This window comes from Eptesicus fuscus, chromosome 1, assembly GCF_027574615.1.
Source record: "Eptesicus fuscus isolate TK198812 chromosome 1, DD_ASM_mEF_20220401, whole genome shotgun sequence".
NCBI classification, from domain to species: Eukaryota; Metazoa; Chordata; class Mammalia; order Chiroptera; family Vespertilionidae; genus Eptesicus; species Eptesicus fuscus.
In genome coordinates this window covers 95,321,931-95,336,857 of record NC_072473.1, presented here as the reverse complement: position 1 = coordinate 95,336,857, position 14,927 = coordinate 95,321,931, and positions in this window count along the sequence as shown.

Sequence of the window (14,927 nt, the reverse complement as noted above, 5' to 3'; positions counted from 1 at the left end):
ATTTATAGCGACAAAGCACTAGACAAAAGCCGTTTGCCTTTTACTCCTAAAGCATCTATTCAATGGACAGAAATTAGTGCAATATTCCTCTTTGTGTTAATTATTCCTGAAAGTGATAGCTTGAGAGGCCTGAAGTAATAATCCACTTTTTCACCAAACAGCAGGTGGGCTGTTAACATCTTAACTCTAGTCCAACCTGGGAGACCTGGTGCCAAATGCTATCTCAAAGTCGTTGGTTGTATGACATTGGCCAAGTCATTTCACTTATCTGAGCCTTAGTCATATCAGCTATGAAACTGATGTGTTTTCTAATCACACTTGCTATATTAGGGCTCCACTAAAGTGCCTTGGGGAGTTGTTGCACAATTGGAGGAACAGCTAATGGGTCCAGTTTCCTTCCCCATTTTTCCAAGGCAACTCTGCTTTAACCCATATATATATATAATCCTTTCACATATGATCTTGTTTTACAAAGAATTCTTCTGCTAAACATTTTAAACCACTAACCTTTAAGATTTAACAATTCATGATTCGATGAATCTGTAACTTTGAGTCCAATAGAAGAATCAAACCACATAAACCTTCTGGAGAAAATATCAATTTGCAAATTAGGAGAGACCTCCAATATTCTATAAGGGAAAGTTATTTGGACAAACACAGTCTGGGTTTTTTTTTTCTACATATACTATGATTAGGTGATATTCAGTTGATTCGAGGGCACAATAAGAATATTTTTACTGAAGATGCTGAAGCTATACTTGCTCAACAACAATTTCATCCCTCATCAATCAGTCTATTATTCTCACATCTTGATCATATACCTCTTTTCTGATGAGATCATATGAGTGCTCTATTTTGTAATGAGTCAAACCTTTTTTTCTCTCTCTGGTTTACAAACAATGAGTCATTTAAATGCTTGGAGATTCTCCATTAAATCTAATGAAAAAGTGAATAAGTTCACCTTCCAAAAGTCTACTTTGATAGTACTTTACATTCTAAATACTGATATTCACAAAGGCTCTGCTACTTAACCCATCTTTCTGAATTCATATATTATTATTCAGATTCCTGTGATTCTTAACTCTGCATATTATTCCTTTAAATAACCTAATACATAACAGCTCTTGTACAAAAGGGAGTAAGAGTTACCTTACAGTGTAACTGTTAAATCAGTAATTCTTCCAATGATCTCATGCAGAATGTAACAAGATCCTGATAGACTTGTATTCCCTTAGAGAACAAGTGTTTTTTCATCACCCTCTTAGGCACCTAATTTGATTGAAATCAAAGATTTTAATGCATGCCTTACTAATTCTCTTGCCAGTACACAGGAAACTGAAGCAATAAACTACAACTTTTGTAGTGGTATTAACATTGTTAAGTACTGAGATAGCTGACAAGAGCCCCATTTTTTCATTAAACTTCAATAGTAGTTTCATGCATATTTAGCTTTTTGGCACTTTTCTTATTTTCCTTCTGATGACTTGTTTGAAAAGTTGACCTCAAATTCACTACACTCCATTTGATTTTTTGCATAATCCAAGTTGTGACTTACTGCCTTAGCAAATTGCTATTGTCTTTGTAATAACAGTTTTTAAACACTATTCAACTGCTTGTTCTCTATAAGGACATACATAGCATTTGTTTTCTTATTATGCTAGTTAATGGAACTGGACTTAGAAATTACAGTACTGAATTATAAAAGATAGTATTTCAATATCCTGTGTAATTTATTATTATTATTATTATTATTATTATTATTATTATTATTGAGTTGTGAGAGAGTCCCTTGCACTTTCATCCAATTAATTAGTTTGCTGCATATTTTAAAACTTTCAATATTGGAAAGCAACTAAGTTATGTTGCCTAGGAAAGAAGTAGTTAGGCATATAGATGCTATTTGGTATTTATCTTATGAAAATTTTATAATATTTAAGCTTCTAGAATAAGTAGAAAGATAGTTTGCATGATAATTTTCAAAAACTGCTAAATACTTAGAAAACACATTTATGTAATGCTCATAAAGTATGTAGTTTAACTATTGATTTAAAACTAAAATGTTGTACATATTTCCAACTAGCTGGGATGCCTACATGTTTATGATAGAGGGATCATTTAATGATGTTGGACAAACTGTAGTTCCAGACTCCAAAATACAGATGATGAATTGCGAATTTGTACTTACTTCCATGTGTGTGGGAAATGCTATGACCTGGGCATCAGACCACTCTTATAACTGATGGCTTAGACATAACCACTTTGTGGTAGGAGAACAGCCAAAACAGGTTACCTATTATCTCCATGACCAGTTTATTGAAGGTTAGTTGAAAACTTTTGGACTAGTGTACAACACTATGTCTTTGCAATTTTAAAGCCCATACTCATAATTTTTCTTCCAAAATTAGCTTCTTCTTTATTGTTGCCAACAGTGCTTTTCTGTTACCCTCTCAAAAACCTTTTTTGTTACCCTCTTTTTCCCCCATTCCCCTTGGCCATTAACCTATCCAGCCATAAAATACTATCCATTTCTTCTTTGCAATCATTTCCTCATTCTATTTCCAATAATCCCACTAAAGTCCAGGTCTTCATTACTTTACTCAAGGTCAGCCAAACTGGTTTTTCTGGTTCTAGTCACTCAATATATGCTATCAAAAACAGCCAGACTCATCTTCCTAAGATAGCATTTTAGATATAGGCAGTTAGCGAACAAACATATATTGAGTACATACTGTGTGCTAAGTACTGTGTTAGGCTCTGGGCTGACAGTAATAAGCAAGGCAGGCACAACCCCTTGATTCTTTGAAATCCTGTATTAAAGCATGGAAGCTAGGCATTCACATTCATCCCTTCTTAACAACTTTCAGTGCCCCCCCTCCCACTCCACTAGCTGATACATTGAATAAAGTGTAAGAACTCTTAGTGTAACAGGACTTTCTACATTGTGGTCCCAAACTACCTCTTTACCTTTATTTCCTTTTATTACCCTGCAAGAGTCCTGTATACTATATTCATTATTTCCTAGACATGTAAATCTTCTCACCAACTTGATCTTAATAAGAAACTTGAGGTCATATATTACTTGAATACTCAGAACTCAGCATGGTATCCTCCTTACAATAGAAACTCAGCCAATGGTTATCATTGGTAAAAATTCCCTTTATGGTCTAGTCCATCATTCTGAGTGAGATGTCTCTATTATGTTCTTGTACTTACCACACTGAGTTGTAATTATCTGCAGTCTCCATTAGAGTATTACTAGCTCATAGAAAACAAAGCCACTTCTCCCTCTCTCTGTCTTTGTTTACCCAGAAGTTATTACAGTTCCTGGGTAAACAAGGTTCTCAATGAATTAATGAATTAATGAAGGAATGAATGAGTATGGAAACAACATTCCCATGGTGAATTTCATGCTCTCTGGAAATGACAATCAATCAGGTAACTACAGGTATGTATTTACACTAAAAATAAAAATAAAATAAGAATGGATTCCTCAGTCATTTGGTTGGTATGAAGATATCATTTTGCCAAAGGTGAGTTTCTATTTTTCTTGATAATATGAATTATTTATATATACATTTTACATTGGTACCTGCATAAATATATATTTATATCCAAAAAGACTTATTAATTCCCAACTAATTGCTGCTCCAAATAATAGTCTTTTAGAGAAGAACATAGAAGCTATTGTTTATATATATATTTTATTATTATTAATTTTTTACAGAGAGGAAGAGAGAGAGGGATAGAGAGTTAGAAAACATCGATGAGAGAGAAACATTGATCAGCTGCCTCTTGCACACTCCCCACTGGGGATGTGCCCGCATCCAAGGTGCATTCCCTTGACCGGAATAGAACCTGGGACCCTTCAGTCCGCAGGCCGATGCTCTATCCACTGAGCCAAACCGGTCAGGGCAGAAGCTATTCTTTTAAAATAAAGGAATACTAACAAAAAAAAACTATGTTTTTTAAATTCCTAAAGGGAGTTCCAAGGTTGGAGCTGAATGCTGTTTCAAGCCACTATATATCATTCAAATACAGCTTTTAAGGAGGAAACCATAACCCATAGGGATCAAGTGGAGGAATTCGCAATTCATCATCTGTATTTTGGAGTCTGGAACTACAGTTTGTCCAACATCATTAAATGCTCCCTCTATCATAAACATGTAGGCATCCCAGCTAGTTGGAAATATGTACAACATTTTATTTTATTTATTTATTTATTTATTTATTTATTTTTTACTTTATATTTCTTTATTGATTAAGGTGTCACATATTTGTCCTGATCCCCCCATTCCCATCCCACCCCTCTCCCCACGCATGCCCCAATCCCCTGTTGAACTTAACCGTTGGATAGGCTTATATGCATGCATACAGGTCCTTTGGTTGAACTCTCCCCCTCCCCCCACTCTCCCCCTCCCCTCCCCTATCCTCCCTCTGAGGCCCGATAGTCCGATCGATGCCTCCTTGCTTCTGGTTCTGTTCTTGTTCCTCAGTCTATGTTGTTCATCATTTCCCCTAGATGAGCTAGATCATAAGTCAATAGATATATACTAATAAGAACTAAATGTGAGACGAGCAATAATAGTTATGCTGACAGGCAAATGAATCAATCTGTAGCGAGCTTCCCCCTGTACCAACAGTTCTTTTGAGACCCAATTTCAATGTCCAGTAGTTCCTTAGGTGTACATGTCAGCCCTGACCCCTCAGCTCTGGATGGTGGACAAATGGTGGTAATGGAGGTCCGACTCCCTCTGGCTTGGTCTCGGCCGAACCCAGGGGCACGGCGTCACCCGGATTAAGGGGCACGTGGCCTCACCCATACCCAAGGGGCGCGTGGTCTCACCCGGGCCTGGGACCCAGCCTCACCCGGATGGATCCAGGGGCGCATGGCCTCACCCGGATCCAGGGACACATGGTCTCACCCAGACCCAGGAACGTTTGGCCTCTCCCAGACCCAGGGCCATTGGGGCTCACCCGGGCCTAGGTGCACGAGGCCTCCCCCGGCTCCAGGGACACATGGTCTCACCCGGACCCAGGGACGCTTAGCCTCTTCCAGACCCAGGGTCACGTGGCCTCACCCGGGCCTAGGTGCACGAGGCCTCATCCGGATCCAGGGACACATGGTCGCACCCGGACCCAGGGACGTTTGGCCTCTCCCAGACCCAGGGCCACTTGGGCTCACCCGGGCCTAGGTGTACGAGGCCTCACCCGGATCCAGGGACACATGGTCTCACCCGGACCCAGGGACGCTTGGCCTCTCCCAGACCCAGGGCCACTTGGGCTCACCCGGGCCTAGGTGCACGAGGCCTCACCCGGATCCAGGGACACATGGTCTCACCCGGACCCAGGGACGCTTGGCCTCTCCCAGACCCAGGGCCACTTGGGCTCACCCGGGCCTAGGTGCACGAGGCCTCATCCGGATCCAGGGACACATGGTCTCACCCGGACCCAGGGACGCTTGGCCTCTCCCAGACCCAGGGCCACTTGGGCTCACCCGGGCCTAGGTGCACGAGGCCTCACCTGGATCCTGGGACACATGGTCTCACCTGGACCCAGGGACGCTTGGCCTCTCCCAGACCCAGGGCCACTTGGGCTCACCCGGGCCTAGGTGCACGAGGCCTCATCCGGATCCAGGGACGCATGGTCTCACCCGGACCCAGGGACGCTTGGCCTCTCCCAGACCCAGGGGCACGTGGCCTCACCCGGGCCTAGGTGCACGAGGCCTCACCTGGATCCAGGGACACATGGTCTCACCCGGACCCAGGGATGCTTGGCCTCTTCCAGACCCAGGGCCTCTTGGGCTCACCCGGGCCTAGGTGCACGAGGCCTCACCCGGATCCAGGGACACATGGTCTCACCCGGACCCAGGGTCGCTTGGCCTCTCCCAGACCCAGGGGCACGTGGCCTCACCCGGGCCTAGTGCACGAAGCCTCATCCGGCTCCAGGGACACATGGTCGCACCCGGACCCAGGGACGCTTGGCCTCTCCCAGACCCAGGGCCACTTGGGCTCACCCGGGCCTAGGTGCACGCGGCCTCACCCGGATCCAGGGACACATGGTCTCACCCGGACCCAGGGACGCTTGGCCTCTCAGTCCCCGGGGCACGTGACCTCACCCAGGCCTAGGTGCACGAGGTCTCACCCGGATCCAGAGACACATGGTCTCGCCTGGACCCAGGGGTGTGTGGGCTCTCCCAGACCCAGGGGCGCTTGGCCTCGCCCGGGCACGGGATCCAGCGTCATCCGGGTCCAGGGGCACATGGCCTCACCCGGACCCGGAGTCCGGCCTCACCTGGACCCAGGGGCATGTGGCCTCACCTAGACCCAGGGACGTGAGGCCTCACTTATACCCAGAGGCGTGTGACCACACCCTAGCCCAGAGGCGCGCAACCCCGCCCGCACCCAGGTCTCAGCGGGGCCCCGTCTTCCCGATCCCAATTCCTGCCGGTCAATCCCCCCTCAGCAATTCCCCTGGTCATCCTTCCAGAGCTCCAGTATGGCTGCTGCAGAACTCGTCGGGCGGCGGCTCGGCGAAGTTCCGGTGCGCCCAGTGCATGGCGGTGGGCCGGTCTGGCGTCGCTGCGTCGGCCCTTGGGTCTGCATCGGTGGCCGGTCGCCGAGCATGCGCACCTGGCCGCTTCCGGGGCGTTGAGATTCTTGACGGACTCGGATGTCAGCAAGCGCGGAGTCTCCCACCCCATGTCTCATAGTGGCTCGTCTGTCCGTGCTTGGCTGCCAGTGGAGCCGTCCCCTCAGCCGGAGACCGCCGGGGGAACTGCGCCGAGCATGTTCCAGGCCGCTGTTGTATCGCCTGAGCCATAGTTCTTTTGTGTCGCCTGAGCCGTAGTTCTTAAAGTGTGGTCTTTGGGTCACCGGCATCAGCATCATCCCACATACCCCTCTTTTATTCTAGTTGTAGAGCATCTACTCAGCCAGCCCTATGGTGGTCTTGGATGGTGTCTGCTCTGCTCTCTTGTCGTAGTCTCAAAGTTGTTGTGGTAGGCAACAATCAGGCTTCTGCCCTATGCCTCCATCTTGGTCCTCCTTTGTATAGTTAAGTCTTGATTGTTGTTGGTGTCACTGGGGGGGCTCTCTTTGTCTATTAAGGAAGAGTTGCTGTGCAGGAGACACGTTTATGGGCCGGGTCTTGGTGCAGCAAAGCTTTGGCGCTCACTGAATATTCCTGTTGAATGTGTCCCTTATGCACATGGTTGAAATCTGGTGTCATCTCCCACAGACCACTAGATGCCCTCGTATCTGGGTCTCCAATGGGGTGTAGATCAGCTACTGCCTTAGGCACTCAGCAAGGATTACAGCAAAAACTGTAGTTTCTTCCTCCTGTCTGAGTGGCCCTGGAGCAGTCCGACTAGAACAGCAGTTCATCTGGCCCGCTGCCAGAGAGCAGGCCACCCACATGCATAAGCCGTTGCTTGGGGCGCAGGTGTGCCTGCAAGACTTTCGGGGCAGGTCTTCAAAACGTGCGGGGCGGGTCCCAGGGCGGGGCGGGGTCTCAGGGCGCCAACAGGCCATGGTGCGGCGATCCGCGATGGCTGTGAGTCTGGTCCTTCTGCCTTCCACGTATCTAAGTCCCCTCGTTCCGCACTCCAGCGCAGCAAACACTGATTGCTGGGCGCACCTCCGCAAGAGTCCCGCCTCTCCCCGCAGGCATCTGGGTCTCCCGCGGTTCGCCAGAAGATGGATTTCAGGGTGATGGAGAGCTAATCTCCCCTAGGTTTGGAACAAAAGCCCCTTTCCCCCGCCACCAGCCAGACCCATGCGCCTCCACACCTCATCCCCTCCGATTTCGCTGGGTGCGAGGCAACAGAACAGCCTTTAACCTCCGCCGCCATCTTTTTCAAACTTCCCAATTTGTACTTCTTAATCCCTTCAATTCAGTCAACTCTACTGAAGTCTAGCGCCGCCGGGAGGTGCACGGAGAGGGCGCCCGGGCCTCCGTCCAGTGCACGGTGCGCGCGTCCCTTGGAACCAGGCGCGCGAGGGCTGCGCGGCGGGGACGGGCGCTGGGCGGCCGCCGAGCTCCAGGCACCGCCATCGCAGCGTTCCGGGCGTCGCCGCCGCGGCGTCCCCCCCAATTGTACTTCTTAATCCCTTGAATTCAGTCAACTCTACTGAAGTCTAGCGCCGCCGGGAGGTGCACGGAGAGGGCGCCCGGGCCTCCATCCGGTGCGCAGTGCGCGCGTCCCGCGGAACCAGGCGCGAGAGGGCTGCGCGGCGGGGACGGGCGCTGGGCGACCGCCGAGCTCCAGGCACCGCCATCGCCGCGTTCCGGGTGTCGCCGCCGCGGCGTCCCCCCCAATTGTACTTCTTACTCCCTTGAATTCACTCAACTCTACTGAAGTCTAGCGCCGCCGGGAGGTGCACGGAGAGGGCGCCCGGGCCTCCGTCCGGTGTGTGGGGCGCGCGGCCCGCGGCGCCAGGCGCGCGGGGGCTACGCGGCGGGGACGGGTGCTGGGAGGCCGCCGGGCTCCGGGCGCCGCCGCTGCGGCGGCGTCCCCAGCGTCCCGGGCCGGGCAGCCTGCGGGGGCGGCGGAGTTGCAAAAGTGAGTGAGTTTCCCAGAGTTTCACCCAGAATGGGGTTCAGTGCAATCGGAGCCGGCGCTCAGCGCACTCCGGAGCCTTTATCTCCTTCCTGCCAGTGAACGCCTGCCAGGTCCTCAGCCGCCCCTTCCTCTCCGGTTCCATCCTCCCCGCAGGCGCGTGTGCTCGTGTCTCCGCCCGTTTCTCCATACCTCAGGCTTTTACGGCTTCCCCGAATGTCCCCGTGGCCTTCTCCTTCCCCCCAGCTGTGGGCATTTCAGTCCGCCAGCTCTCCTGTGGTTCTGGACGATGTCCGTTCTGACCTCTAGTTGTATTTTTGAAATTGTTGTGCCCGGCTGCAGATTAGGTGTTTAACCTATGGCGCCATCTTGGTTCCTCCAATATGTACAACATTTTAGTTTTAAATCAATAGTTAAACTACATACTTTATGAGCATTACATAATTGTGTTTTCTAAGTATTTAGCAGTTTTTGAAAATTATCATGCAAACTATCTTTCTACTTATTCTAGGAGCCTAAATATTATAAAATTTTCGTAAAATAGATAACAAATAGCATCTATATGCCTAACTAATTCTTTCCTAGGCAACATAACTTAATTTCTTCATTATCTCCCCAGAAGTCAAATCATCATCATCGATATCATATACAATATCCCTTGTATGAATTTCACTTAGAACAAATAACCCACTTTTATATTGCTTGAGTTTTTACAGGAAGAACATGCATTAACTGTGATCAGAAAAACAAAATTATTTTCATTTTGGAAAAGAAAATTAAATAAATGATCAAAATTTCAACTAGTATTTTAATTTGGCTGTTAAACCCAACTACATGTGGTGCTAAGAGAAGTGGTAAAGAGACATGAAGGGGGATAAGAAAAATCTTGAGAACCTGGAACAGATAAAAGAGTTTTAACTATGTATTTTCTATCCAAAGGCAACAATATACAGTAGTATAACTTACAGGAAAGAACTATCCATAAAGTTACAGAATATGGGTCCTATTCAGGTTATGACTAATGCAGCAAATCCACGCTGGTACTTTTAAAATATGCTAACAAAATTTCCAGAAATCAGCATTTATATTGTATTTAAATGCATACATTTGTCTTCCAGGAAGACGGAGAGATGACTAAGGGTACCTGAAAATCCCTCTTCCAAATCACCTTTAATTTAGCTATGAAATAATCAGAAAAAAATAAGACTTCTCAACAACCAAGTGGAAATAAAAATATAAACATATTTAATATTCATTTAGAAATATATATAATCCTCCATACCAGGTTTCTGTGATCCAGCCAAGCAAATAATGGGATAGTCAATATGAAAAAAATGAATCAGAAGGAGTAAATAGACTTTACACCACGGGAAACTGAATAATTGAAGCAGAGAAATAAATGGAAAAACATACCTAAAATGCTTTGTAAAGATTAGAGAAAAATTAAGCATTGTGGAAGGTAGGTCACATAGTCTACCTACCAGTACCAGGTGTTTTTAAGAAAAAAGTGAACAAACAGAATAGAAACAAAAATCAAAGTCATAGTAGAAGAAAACTTTTGAGTTTAGAAAATTATCAGATATTGGATATTGGAGAGACTCACCATGTTCCATACATAGACAAAATTACAAACAAAGATTAATATATCTATATAGGTCCTCATAAATTATTACTTAAAAATTTCCTTTGTTCTTTATTGATTAAGGTATTACATATGTGTCCTTACCCCCCCCATTGCCCCCCACCCCCGGGGTCATGCCCTCACCCCCCTAGTGTCTGTGTCCATTGGTTATGCTTATATGCAGGCATACAAGTCCTTTGGTTGATCTCTCTCCCTTACCCCCACCTTCCCCTGCCTTCCATCTGAGGTTTGATGGTCTGATGGATGCTTCTCTGTCTCTGGATCTGTTTTTGTTCATCATTTTATGTTGTTTATTATATTCCACAAATGAGTGAGATCATGTGATATTTATCTTTCTCTGACTGACTTATTTCTCTTATCATAATGCTCTCCAGGCCCATCCATGCTGTTGCAAGTGGTAGGAATTCCTTCCCTTTACAGCAGTGTAATATTCAGTTGTGTAGATGTACCACAGTTTTTTAATCCACTCATCTGCGGATGGTCACTTAGGCTGTTTCCAAATCTTAGCTATGGTAAATTGTGCTGCTGTGAACGTAGGGGTGCATATATCCTTTCTGATCGATGTTTCTAGCTTCTTGGTATATATTCCTAGAAGTGGGATCACTGGGTCAAATGGGAGTTTCATTTTTATTTTTTTGAGGAAACGCCATACTGTTTTCCACAGTGGCTGCACCAGTCTGCATTCCCACCAGCAGTGAAGGAGGGTTCCTTTTTCTCCGCATCCTCTCCAGCAATTGTTCTTTGTTGATTTGTTGATAATAGTCATTCTGACAGGTGTAAGATGGTACCTCACTGTCATTTTGATTTGCATCTCTCAGATGATTAGTGACTTTGAGCATGTTTTCATATGTCTCTTGGCCTTCTGTATGTCCTCTTTCGAAAAGTATTTAGGTCCATTGCCCATTTTTTGATTGGATTGTTTATCTTCTTTCTGTTAAGTTGTATGAGCTCCCTGTAAATGTTGGATATTAAACCCTTATCAGATATAACATTGGAAAATATGTTCTCCCATTCTTGTTAGCATTCAAACAGTAAAGAAAAATTGAATCAACTTATCAATGATTTGTTCTTTTTGACAAAATTTACCAAAAGACAAAGGAACAATGTCTATAGGGTTTTTAGGGAGAATGTCAATGACCTAAATTTAAACTCAGCAAAGCCATCTTGAACATAGAAAGTCAACAGAATGATAGCCTGAGATCAAGAAAGATCTTAGATAAAGCAACAGCCCAATAAAGAGGTGTCCCAGATTACTAAGCATAAAAATAAGGAGACAGGCCAAATGATGACACCAGAAAGATAAATTTGACTTTATCTTTTAAATAATGGGAAGCCCTTAAAGGGTTTTAAACGCTAGAAGACTAAGTAGTGGGGAGGGACACCAGGGTTAAAAATCCACAGGAGGGTAGCTACTGGACAAAAACAAGGATATTGAGGATTTTGCAAGTAAAAGAAAGTATTAAACAAAGTGATTTTCTTATGAGGACCACAACTGTCTGAAGGCAGGGCCATGAGACTAGCCGGAAAACTTAGGAGTCAGAGGCCAGACCTCATTCTCCACTGTCTCCAGGACTTGTTTTAGTGGCTGGCATAAAGCAGAACTGTGTCATATTGTTCTTTTGCATTCACATTGTGCTTATAATCTATATATATAAAAGGATAAGCGACCATCGCATCCAAAACAACCAAATGGATGACTGAACAGGCTGTGTGGGGTGACCAGGCTGGCAGGAAAGTTAGTGAGGGACGACTAAAGGAATGAGCAGCAGGCTGAATGGAGCGACCAGGCCGGCAGGGGGGTTACTGAGGGGCAACGAAATGATTGATCAGCAGGCTGTGTGGGGTGACCAGGCCTGCAGGGGTGGCAGTGAGGGGTGACCAGGCTGGCAGGGTGGCAGTTTCGGGTGACCCCGCTGGCAGGGGATGCAGTAAGGGGTGACCAGGCCAGCAGAGGGGGCAGATAGGGGTGACCAGGCCAGCAGGGGGGGGGCAATTAAGGGCGATCAGGCAGGCAGGCAGTTGAGCAGTTAGGAGCCAGTGGTCCTGGATTGTGAGAAGGATGTCCTGCTAGTATTTAGTGCTTGGTGCATAGTGTTTGTAGAGGTCATTATTAGTATATCGTACACAGTTCCTTACATGGAAGAAGAATCTAGATTCAAGCATCACAGAAACATCTAATTCAGGGGCACTGACTTTGATCTTAAATCCAAAACATTGTAGGTCTTTAGCTCTGCCCCTGAGCATGTAAACTAAATACAAAAGGGGGGAAAAACTGCACAAAACTATGGTAACTTGGGAATACCAAGAAGTATGGAGTTTCCTCAAAAAACTGAAAATGGAACTCCCATTTGACCCAGTAATCCCACTCCTGGGAATATATCTGAAGAAACTAGAAACACCAATCAGAAAGGATATATGCACCCCTATGTTCATAGCAGCACAATTCACCATAGCTAAGATTTGGAAACATCCTAGGTGCCCGTCAGCAGATGACTGGATCAGAAAACTGTGGTACATCTACACAATGGAATACTATGCTGCCATAAAAAAGAAGGAATTCTCATCATTTGCAGCAACCTGGATGGAATTGGAGAACATTATGTTAAGTGAAATAAGCCAGTCAATGAAAGAAATATACCACATGATCTCACTCATTTATGGATAATAAAGAACATTATAAACTTGAACAAAAAGACAGATACAGAGACAGTAAAGCATCAAACAGACTGTCAAATTACAGGGGGAAAGTTAGGGAGAGGTGGGGGAGATAAGAGATCAATCAAAGGACTTGTATGCATGCATATAAGCATAACCAATGGATGCAAAACTCTGGGGGGTGAGGGCATATATGGGAGTGGGGTGGGGGGTGGCAATGGTAAGATATGTACACGTATAATACCTTAATTAAAAAAATTGAGAAAAAAAAGAGCTTTGATCAGTTTAACTGTAACATTTCTATGCATTCAAAATAAAAATTAGAATTTCAGCATGATATACATGAGAGGCATTGCAGGTATAGATTTTAAGTGATTATCTAGATTTCTTAGTATTTTATAATATTTTATCTGTCTATAAAGTGCATTACTTTTCAAATGTTATGGAATTTTTCTCAGTGTGGAGGCTGATGCTGTGTGCCTCTTATTTCTACCATAAGTTTAATTAATAACCAGTAAATTTCTGCTGAAGAAAGTGGTTGCCTTACTGTTTTTGGTTGTGTATACTAGTGGTCTGAGTTTGCACTTTTGGCAGTTCCTAATGTTTTCCAATCAGGCAGCTTTTATAGCATAGAAGAGTGGCTATCCTAAAAGAACTTGGCTGTTCCTGTCTATCTATAACAGCTAAATCCTACAGGTATAGCAATTCCCCCTCATCCATGGGATATATCTTCCAAGACACCCCACATCCAGTGGATGCCTGAACCAGCAGATAGTACCAAATTATCTATATAATAGAGTCCCAGTGCACAAAATTCGTGCAAGGGTAGGGTCCCTAGTGGCTGCTGGCAGCCGGCCAGGGCCTCCCTTCCCCAGCTGCTGGCTACAGGCTGCCTGCTTGGGCCTTCTTTCATTCCGTGACACCCTCTGGTGGTCAGTGTATGTCATAGCAAGTGATCAAACTCTTGGTCTACCAGTCGAACTCCTGAGGGGACACTTTGCATATTAGGCTTTTATATATAGAGATACTAGGTTTTTTTCCCTATACATACATACATACATTTTCACTTAAAGGAAGCACTTTGTGGTTTCTCTTTGACATACTCAAATTGCCAACATCACTACTCTTGTGCTTTGGGGCATTATTAAATAAAATAAGGTTTTTTGGAACACAAGCACCATGACTGCATGACATTTGATCTGATAACTGAGATAGCTAAGTAACTAATGTTTGGATAATGTTTACAGAGTGGATACATTGTACGAAAGGATGATTTATGTCTCAGACACAACTGAGTGGGGCAGTGTGAGATTTAATCACACTATCCAGAACAGCATACAATGTAAAACTCAGGAATTGTTTATTTCTGGAACTTTCCATTTAATATTTTTGGACTGAGGTTGACCACAGGAAACTAAAACTGCAGAAATTAAAACCACTATATGGGGAGGGAACTATTGTACTTTCTCAGTTGTGGAGGTGTGGCTTCACCAAATAAGCAAAGATCTGAACAGATCAAGAGAAGTGTGTTGAAGGACCTCAAGAAAGCAGACTAACTGTAGAAGGGTAGATCCTGAAACCATTGCCACAGGGGGAAGGTGGTCACTCTTTCTCTTCATTTTGTAGCCTCTTCTCCATTGACTGCTACCAGATAACCCTAGTTCTACATGTAAGGATACACAAAACACAGGAATGCATGTTACTGTTACAAAAGAATCCACTCCTAGCTACTGAAACATATGTATTTGTGTCTGGGTGATGGTGCTTCTGGCCCTCTGTGATTTTCTTTCCCACCCAAGCATTTCTATCCTTCAACGAATTTGCCCATGTTATTGTATGATTTTTTTGCCTATGTGCTGGATCAACTTATAAATGTTTATTCAGTTCAGGCTACTTGCCAAACTACTCATAGAGTCAAGGCCAAGGCTAGGGTGAGGTGGGTGAGGCACTCACCCTAGGCAAAAAATAGAGAAGTTTCAAAAAATAAAAAATCCAAACAAACCATCAATAATTAATAATTTTAAGTCCAGTAATGGAAAAAAGTAAAAATGAATACAAAAAAATTCATGTTGA